At 41.6% G+C, this 8,577-nt stretch overlaps 1 long non-coding RNA gene across 2 annotated transcripts; it reads left to right on the top strand.

Moving 5' to 3' along the window:
* Positions 1-3,263: 3,263 nt before the first annotated feature.
* LOC143639782 (uncharacterized) lies at positions 3,264-8,577 on the top strand. 2 transcript variants are annotated; one of them, XR_013154798.1, is made up of 4 exons: positions 3,264-3,355; positions 4,379-4,429; positions 5,632-5,753; positions 8,369-8,577. It is a non-coding gene; the product is annotated as an uncharacterized LOC143639782 (long non-coding RNA). The 2 variants fall into 2 exon arrangements; XR_013154797.1 differs by having other exon boundaries at positions 3,264-3,473.

Genomic DNA, 8,577 nt, shown 5'->3' with positions numbered 1-8,577 from the left:
AACCAGTGGTGGCAGTTGGGCTCTGAGGGAATTCCTGAAGAGCTCGTGTGGTGTAGCGTGTGTGTTCTAAAAATAAAGTTTGTTTCTGCTTGACAAGTGGCTTGTGAATTTTGCCCAGCCAGACGGTGGCAGTTTCCCAACACCATCAACTACTGGGAGGGTCATCTGGCATCCCAGGTATTTCCCCTGCTCATGCTGATTGGTGGTTGCTAGGGGGTTGCTAGGGTTCCCTACCTAGCCTGATTGAATCAGGGACACCTGGTGCAGCAGATCTCCCCTGTTATTTGCAGATAAACAACTCAGCAGGATGGATTTGTGCCTAGGAGTTCTCTGTGGGTCTTTCCAAAGACAAGGATCATGCCCCCCTTCCTTGAACAGGCTTTGCTCTGAGGTAGAGGCTGGTTCCTCAGGTGCCCTTCAGCAGATGAATGGATAAAAAAAAAGTGACACACACACATACACACACAAGCACACACATGGAGTGTGGGGAGAAAAAAATAAAAGTCTATTGAATTAGACAAAGAGAAATTATGGGAAGGGAGAGGGAGGGTGTAGGAAAGTGAGTAGACTGGATGGGACACATTCCTATGTTCATATATGACTACAGACCAGGGTAACTCCACCTAATGTACAACCAAAAGACTGCGATCTTAATCAGAATAAGTTACTCTCCATGTATGTATAATGTGTCAAAATATACTCTAGTGTCAGGGAACACACAGAAATGCAAATACTGAAATTACTAGAATTATCAGGGCAAAAACAAGAGGGAATTTTGGTGATCTTGAGAGAGGGAAGATGTCTTAGAATTACACTGAAGGTAGAATCAGGAACAACTTTTAATTTTTTTAATTTTTTATTTTCTTTTCTTGGTATGGAGGATTGAACCTATGGGCACTTAACCACTGATCCACATGCCCAGCTCTTCTTTATATTTTATTTAGAGACAAAGATGCTTCAGGCCTCACTAAGTTGCCAAGGCTGGTTTAAAACTCGAAATCCTCATGCGCCAGCCTCCTGAGCCGCTGGAATTACAGGCATGAACCACTACACCAGCAAGAACAGAAATTTTGATAAAGAGTACCTCATCAAATTTATAAGAATTTTCTCTTCAAACTCCATAAAGAATGTGAAAACAGTCTCTAGATTTAAGCATTCCAAAATCTATGCATACATCAATATATCATTATTTTACTAACTAATGTTTTAAGTCATAATTATACAAATAATTCTAATGTGAAAATATTTTTAAAAAGAAGCTGCTGAACAGGAGACAGTATTTCACATCATATATTTGATTAGTTTCTTTCTAGTGTCTAGATTATAGCGAACTCTATTGAGTTCATAATTAAATGACGGTTGGCCAATTAAAAAATGAGTTCAGAATTGTGAAACCCTGAAGGTGGCTGCTGAAGGTGGTGAAGATGGTGTTCCCTGAGGATGAAGTTCAAAATGGCAATTGTCAACCTTCAGTCCCGAACATGGGGATGATCCTACAGTAAGGCCGCCCCTATCCTGGATCAGAACAGGGTTCCTGCAGTGGTGTTTTAACTCACCTGTTTTTCCAAAGGTTATTGATATGCTCTGTGCAAATACCCCCACCTCTGAAATCTGGGGGATCTTAGAGTATGTCTCCACTTGCTGCTCAGGTGACACAATCTGAGGCTAGCGTGGACCCTGAGAACTCTGCAGCCATGGGTTCCTGCAAGAGCCCAGCAGGGGGCGCCCTTCCCACACACTTCACCCTTCCCCTGCAGGATTTTTTAATTGGAGGAGGAATGATGGGGTCTGACTCTCATTTTTGCTTTCACTGGAAGTGAGGATACAGAACAACTCTAAAGCTGTAAAGGATAGAGTTAGCATCATGTTCAACTCTAGCATTAACTAATCATAAAAAAATAAAAGCCTCCCCCACCCACACACAAACCAGCATAATAGGAGCTGGGAAAACGTTGTCAGGTGGAGAGTAGACATCTCTTTCCATAATCTTCCTGGAATCCCAGAAGACACTGGCCAGTATTCCTGGCTCCTCAGAGCTGGAGATGCTGATTGGATCTCGGTGGGCCCCAGCTTCACCTGCTGCTGAGGAAGTGGGTGCGCCTGACCTTGTGTGAGGAGCCTCTTCCACTGACAGGGCTCTGACCCGCAGGCCAGGAGACTGTATGGGAGGCTGGGTCTCCATAAGGCCTCCCTCAGAACCGTGTGCCAGGCCCCTCACTCCCGCTGCCCAGTGTGATCCAGCTATTATCACACAAAAGTGCACACATGTGAGCCCGTCATGTAGAAAAGTGTCCCAAGCATCACACGAAACAAGTGAAAGAGGCCACAAGATCAGTGAGCTTGGAGAATCAGGAAGCCGGAGACTGAAGCCATCCAGGTCATTCTAACATAGCCCAAGACAGAGGACAGCCCCAGAAGGGCCTAGTCTTTAGCACAGTTCTCCTTTATAGTTCGGGACACAGGTGACCACCCACCAACAAACCCTGTGCTGTCCTCAGCCAGGGCCACATAGCCACAGGTACTGTTTGCTCCTCTTCTGTCCTCCTCTAGTGTTTTCCTTAATGATCTAGAAACCCGGATGACGAGGATGCTGATCCCAGGGCACAGACTCTAGGTGGCAGAATTTCCTTCTGCTGGGGATCATCTTTGTTTTGACCCAGATCAACTCTGTTCCCACCTGCCGTTTGTACTTTTCCCAACACCCATGCCCACTGCACCTCATCTGCTCAGGTAGACACACGTAGAGGATCACAGATTGTCCCCGTCACACAGGAGGAAACTAAGCCTCTTGTGAGACCCACTCAGCACAGGGGCCATTTGTGGGGAGTCACTCTGAATGACCCACACCTTCCAGTCCTGAAGCAAGAAGCTCCAATCAATCACTCGGGCATTGCCACAGCTCAAGAAGTAAAAGGCATGTCTTCAGATGTAGATGAGTCACCAATGGGGTTCAGCGACACTCACCTGTTCTATTGTAATCCTACCCCTTTGCCCTGTTTGGGATAAAATGTTCCATGGAAACTCCCTTTGTGTGTTCCCTTCTCTTGCTGTGCCTTTGGGTGTGGCCTCCCGAGACGTCAATCAACCTGCTGGCAGCAGACAACAGAAAGCTAGACTCAGCCCCCTGAAACCTGACCCCTTGCCTCATTTGAATGGCTTCTCCTCAATAAAAGGGTTCAGCGCGCGCGCGCTCGCGCGCGCGTGCGTGCGTGCGTGTGTGTGTGTGTGTGTGTGTGTGTGTGTGTGTTTTCCCTCTCTCTCTCTCTCTCTCTCTCTCTCTCTCTCTCTCTCTCTCTCTCTCTCTCTCCATGGACCCCTGAGGTCAGAGCAGCCATCACAACATCCAAAGGAAAAGGTACCTCTGCCTGTGTCTCTTGTGTGATTATTTCAAGCAGCTCAGTTCACCTGGAGCGACCCTGAGTGTTTTAGTCATGAGGAATGGGACAGTTGGTTGCCCATATGGTGACTCCAGGGTGAGTTTTAAAAATTCAGTTCGTTTGGAATTTCTCTCCAGAAGTTAAGAGCGCTTAGGATTGTAGAGTATTGAGGACTGAATTGTAGAAAGTAAATAAATTAGACAGAAGAAAAATCTGTGAGGTTAAACTTTTTACTATCTGGGAATATTTTGTCTTTAGATTTTTTTTTTTTAAATAATTCTAGAGACTCTAAATAAATGTAATGAGTTATTAAGATGATTAGTGGGATATGTTGTTGAGTCCTCTCCCATGGGGAAAGTGCTTTTGTGGATATTTTTTAGATTGTTTGTATGAATCTTTATGTTTTAAAATATCAGATAAAGATTTTTTGGGTTAACGTAGAAGTTAAGCGCTTGGAGAGTGAGAAAACAGGGAAGGAAAACGTTGTGATGAGACTCAATACAGGATTCTTTCCCTGGAGAGAAGTAAGTTTTATTTTTCTGTTGTTTTTGTGAACACTCAGTTTATACTGAACCTCCTACGGGGGTCCGATGGCTGCAACTCGGCCGCTGCTCCCTGTGGTGTCTGTAACTGGACTCACGGCCAGCACTGCTTTTGACCCTTAAGCAACCCAGCCTGGGTGCCCATCTCAGACTGCCTTAAAATCTGATAGTAACGCTGGTGTCTGCCATTAAAGCTCACTTTTAAAGTCCCACGTGCTGCCAGGGAAAGTACAAAGGCAGGAGGACACAAGCTGCAAGCGCAGAGGCTAGGGAAGCCCTAGGGCAGGGGGCTCCAAGCTGTTTCCATCACCATGGTAACCGCCCAAGCCTGGCCGCACAGCGGGCTTCCTGGTCCCACCTCCTGCATTTCCACAGGCTTCCCATTGGTCCGCACAACTGTCACTCAGACAGGACTTCTGGTCCCGCCTTCCAGCCGCTAACCTGTACTTCCTGTTTCAGACCTGCCTCCTGGAGCTGCCCAGAGCCTGCGTTTTTTAAGAACACCCACCTGTAAGTGCTGCCGCAGTCTCTGGCTGGGCACAAATCACGAGTCTCCACACAGCTTGTAGATTCAAACAGCAATTCTTTATTCCCGAACTCACACCGGCCGTCTACAAACACGCTCTGGGGGAATCCACGTTCTCTGCCCAAATCCACACTCTGCCCTGATCCACTCTCTCCCAAATCCACTCCGCATGGGCTTCTGTCTCCCAAAATATACTGTCTGACCCTAAGCACTCAAGAGGAACTCAGCAGCAGGATGCGCCCTATTCTAAAGGGGGAACACCCTAATCTCCTATTATACTAAACCGCCCTATTCTAAAGGGGAAACACCCTACTCTCCTATTATGCTAAACTGCCCTATTCTAAAGGGGGAACACCCTAAACACGGATCCTGCCCTGGTCCTTGAGCAAGGTCACCTTTCAGAAGTCCTTCCACTAGACAGCATGGGAGTAAGCTGGCAAGGAATTTGTCATACCTACTTGGCTGATGGCTCCCAGCAAGTGCCAACAAAGTTCTTTTTCAGGCAAAATCTAATTCCACAGTTTCATTCATTGCAGCCTAAGCCGGACTTGCTCTCAAGGCCAAATAACTTGATTTCTTATCCTTCAGCAGCTTCCCTTGGGACCCTTCCTTTTCCTTTCTATGGTTATGTTGCTAAATGTTGCTATCTCACATTTGGCTTTTAATTTTGAAAGTTATGGGGATGCATTTGCTTGTCGCAGAAACAAAGCTGGCAATGTTCCTGGGATGACCCCAAAATCCTTATTCTTGTTCCTGACTATATAATTAAAAGAAATAAGTAAATGTATACACAAGGATCATCAGCCACATCACGTGACATCACATGCAAGCGTTCACTTCTAGTTAAAAACAAATTGAAATGGATCCAAAATATCTTAAGAACCACGTGGTTACATAAAGTTAATCAATTATATTGTATTAATTATAGGTTATGTATATTGTATTAATTATCTACAGAAATATCCAAGGACTTTATATTTTCATTGATATTTCTTTCATATATATATATATATATATATATATATATATATATATATATATATATTAAAGTTGTTGATGGACCTTTACTTTTTAAATTTATTTGTATGAAGTATCGAGAATCAAACCCAGTGCCTCATGCTTGCCAGGCAAGCGTACTACCACTGAGCCCCAACCCCAGCCCTCATTGATATTTCTTTTTATCAAGGTACAAAGATTCTAAGGTTTTCAGAAATTATTTCAAAGTATAACCAGGAAAAATTCTAAAAGGAATTTCAACAGAGGAGAAGCACACATTGGAGGTCCTAAGAAGAAAGAAATCATCTTTGGGTAAACCAAGATCTGTATATTCTAGATTTTAATGATAAAAATATTTTCCTAAATAGAAATATTTTTATATTATTAATTAGACAGAAAATAGAGAAAGGTAAAAAAAAGATTTATATGTACTGGACTGACTAAAAATTTTAACTGATTAATTCAAGGATATTTCAGGCCATTTCTCTGATTTTACTATCTATGCTGATAGTGAGCTAATATTTTGGTTCATATTTTGACATGATACAGACCTATTAAAATGTTAAGTTTAACTCCTTTAAGCAAGGTCTTTATTGCCTAGTGATTCTTATTGTTTAAGGCAAGGATTAATTTTGGTGAATAAATTCACATCCTTGATTAAACAAACTAAATATATTAAAGTGCTGTCTTAGATTCCAATTTTTACAATTCTCCTTGGAGACTAAATTTGATTGATTCAAAGAGTGTTCATTCTTGCATATTTTGTTTGTTGAATAATTTTGAGATCTGGGAATTTCATTAGGACTGATATTCTCCAAATTAAAGTTGTATGTTAGTTTTGAGCAATAAAAGTTGCAAACCTTGTTGAAAATTCATTGACATTATAGAAGTTCTCTGCCTGGACCTATTATTCATAAAAATATGGTAGGATTTATATACTGCTTAATCATATTTTTGAAAAGACAATTGAGAGACATCTATTTAAAGGATAATATTCTGAGACATAAAGATATTGTGAGACCTTCTCTCTGAAAGACATTGAGGATTCTTTTTAAATTGTTAGGATGGATCAACTAGTATATATTGAGAAATTACAATAATTAACACAAGGTAAATCTGATGATTTAAATACTTTACTACTATCTATAACTTAAACTGATGATACTATGGCTTATGCCAAGTCTTTACTCAGTTTTATTAAATTAAGAAAAGGGGGAATACAGTACCCAGAGGCACAAACTAGATCTTACAAAATATTTATTTTTTTCCTTAATTGTAATATTGAGAATCTCAGGGGATATAGCTCAGTTGGTAGGGTGCTTTTCTCACATGCACAAGGCCCTGAGTTCAATCCCCAGCACCACCACCAAAAAAAGAAAAAAAAATTGAGACTGCTGCTGAATTTACTGAATCATGTTCACTGCTGCTGAACATGATTCAGTAAATTAAATCAGATTTGAAAAGATAGAATTTAAACCTGTCATCATGAAAATGACTGAAATACCTGACACAGGAAGGTAAATCTTCCAACTGCAGAGTTTATAACTATGCAGATTCATGAGCTTGCCAGGTAAGTAAAAATTATGAAGAGACTTCTATGTACCCATTTCTCAGATCTATTTTTTAAAATTTATTTTTTAGTTGTAGATGGAAACAATCCCTTTATTTCGTTTATTTTTTTATGTGGTGCCAAGGATGAAACCCAGGGCCTCGCACATGCTAGGCGAGCACTCCACCACTGAGCCACAACCCCAGTCCTCAGATCCATTTTTAATGTACATTGTGGTGTGGACTGGAAAGTCCACCAATGAAACTAGATTAATCATGCTGACTGTAGTGGTCAGTTATATGTTGATCCTATGGTAAACAGGTTGTCTGGGATTATATTTGAGGAAAACACAGCATATGAGAAACCTAAACCAGACAATCATGCTGACCCTTTAAAATTAAGACTACGTATCTGGACAATTGTCCAAATAGAAAGCTTGTTGAAATAGAATTTTTCTATACAGGCCAGTTGTTTACATAAGGTATCCACCAATGCATGGTTGCCCTGATCATTCTACAATAGAAACTGGCACCTTTCCTAAGTATTCTTCCTGAGTATTCCTAAGTATTATGCAAATGTCTGGTCAGTACAACACAAGAGGTCTAGAAATAGTGGATGCATTTTAGGCTGGTCTCCTAGAATGGACAAGAGCAATTACAGGAGGATTCTGGCACCTGGAGGTTGTTTGGTAATACCCTAACCCTCAGTGAGATGGCACCCAAAAGGATGTTTGGATGTTTGTCTTCTGCCTTCAGAATATGTACATCACTGACCAACCTAATAGACTCCTTAAATATGAGAGTTAAGAGGAAGGATGATGAATATCCTGTAGCCTGTATGAATGCAACTCACCTTATGGCATTGCTGGTATTTCAGAGCTACACTCTGCTGAAGTTAATGTTGGGGTCTGAAACAGGTGCATGCCAATGAACCAGACCTAGGCCAGTACCTGGTCTCATGATCTTTGAAGTGACTACTTTAAATATTATTCCTTGCTTGTGTGATACAGTCTTTAGGGCTCTGTTTCAAACTTACAACATGTGGATTCTCTTTATGTTTGACTTAAATTACTTCCAAGATCTTTCATAGTCAGATAAATGCTGATGGAAAAATTAGAACTGAGCTAAAATGCTCTAAAAAGCCACTGTAATAAATATTGTGACTGAGCCCTCTGCTCCATGGAAAGGCTGAAACACCCCGCCAAATGAAAATGTCCATGTTACCATTGCCAAGTGCAAGGCTTCCCAATAAATCAAGAAAAGATGAAGACTCTTCTGATGAGTGTTTGGCAGAATAATAATATTAATAACCTGGATCTTCCAAGTTGGTTATGTCCCTGAGATAGTATGTTTTCTACTAATGCCTTTTGTGTTTCAAGAGTAGATCATGATGACCTGGGACCAAGAATCCAGTGACGGAAGGATATAGTTTCCCAATTGCCTTCAAATATTAAGGAAGGGCTGGGGATGTGGCTCAAGCGGTAGCGTACTCGCCTGGCATGTGTGCGGCCCGGATTCCATCCTCAGCACCACATACAAACAAAGATGTGTGTCCATCAAAAACTAAAAAATAAATATTAAAAAAATT

Source organism: Callospermophilus lateralis, chromosome Y (genome assembly GCF_048772815.1).
Source record: "Callospermophilus lateralis isolate mCalLat2 chromosome Y, mCalLat2.hap1, whole genome shotgun sequence".
Classification (NCBI taxonomy): Eukaryota; Metazoa; Chordata; class Mammalia; order Rodentia; family Sciuridae; genus Callospermophilus; species Callospermophilus lateralis.
Note: the sequence above shows the minus strand (reverse complement) of the source record. Positions and strands in the feature narration are given on the sequence as shown.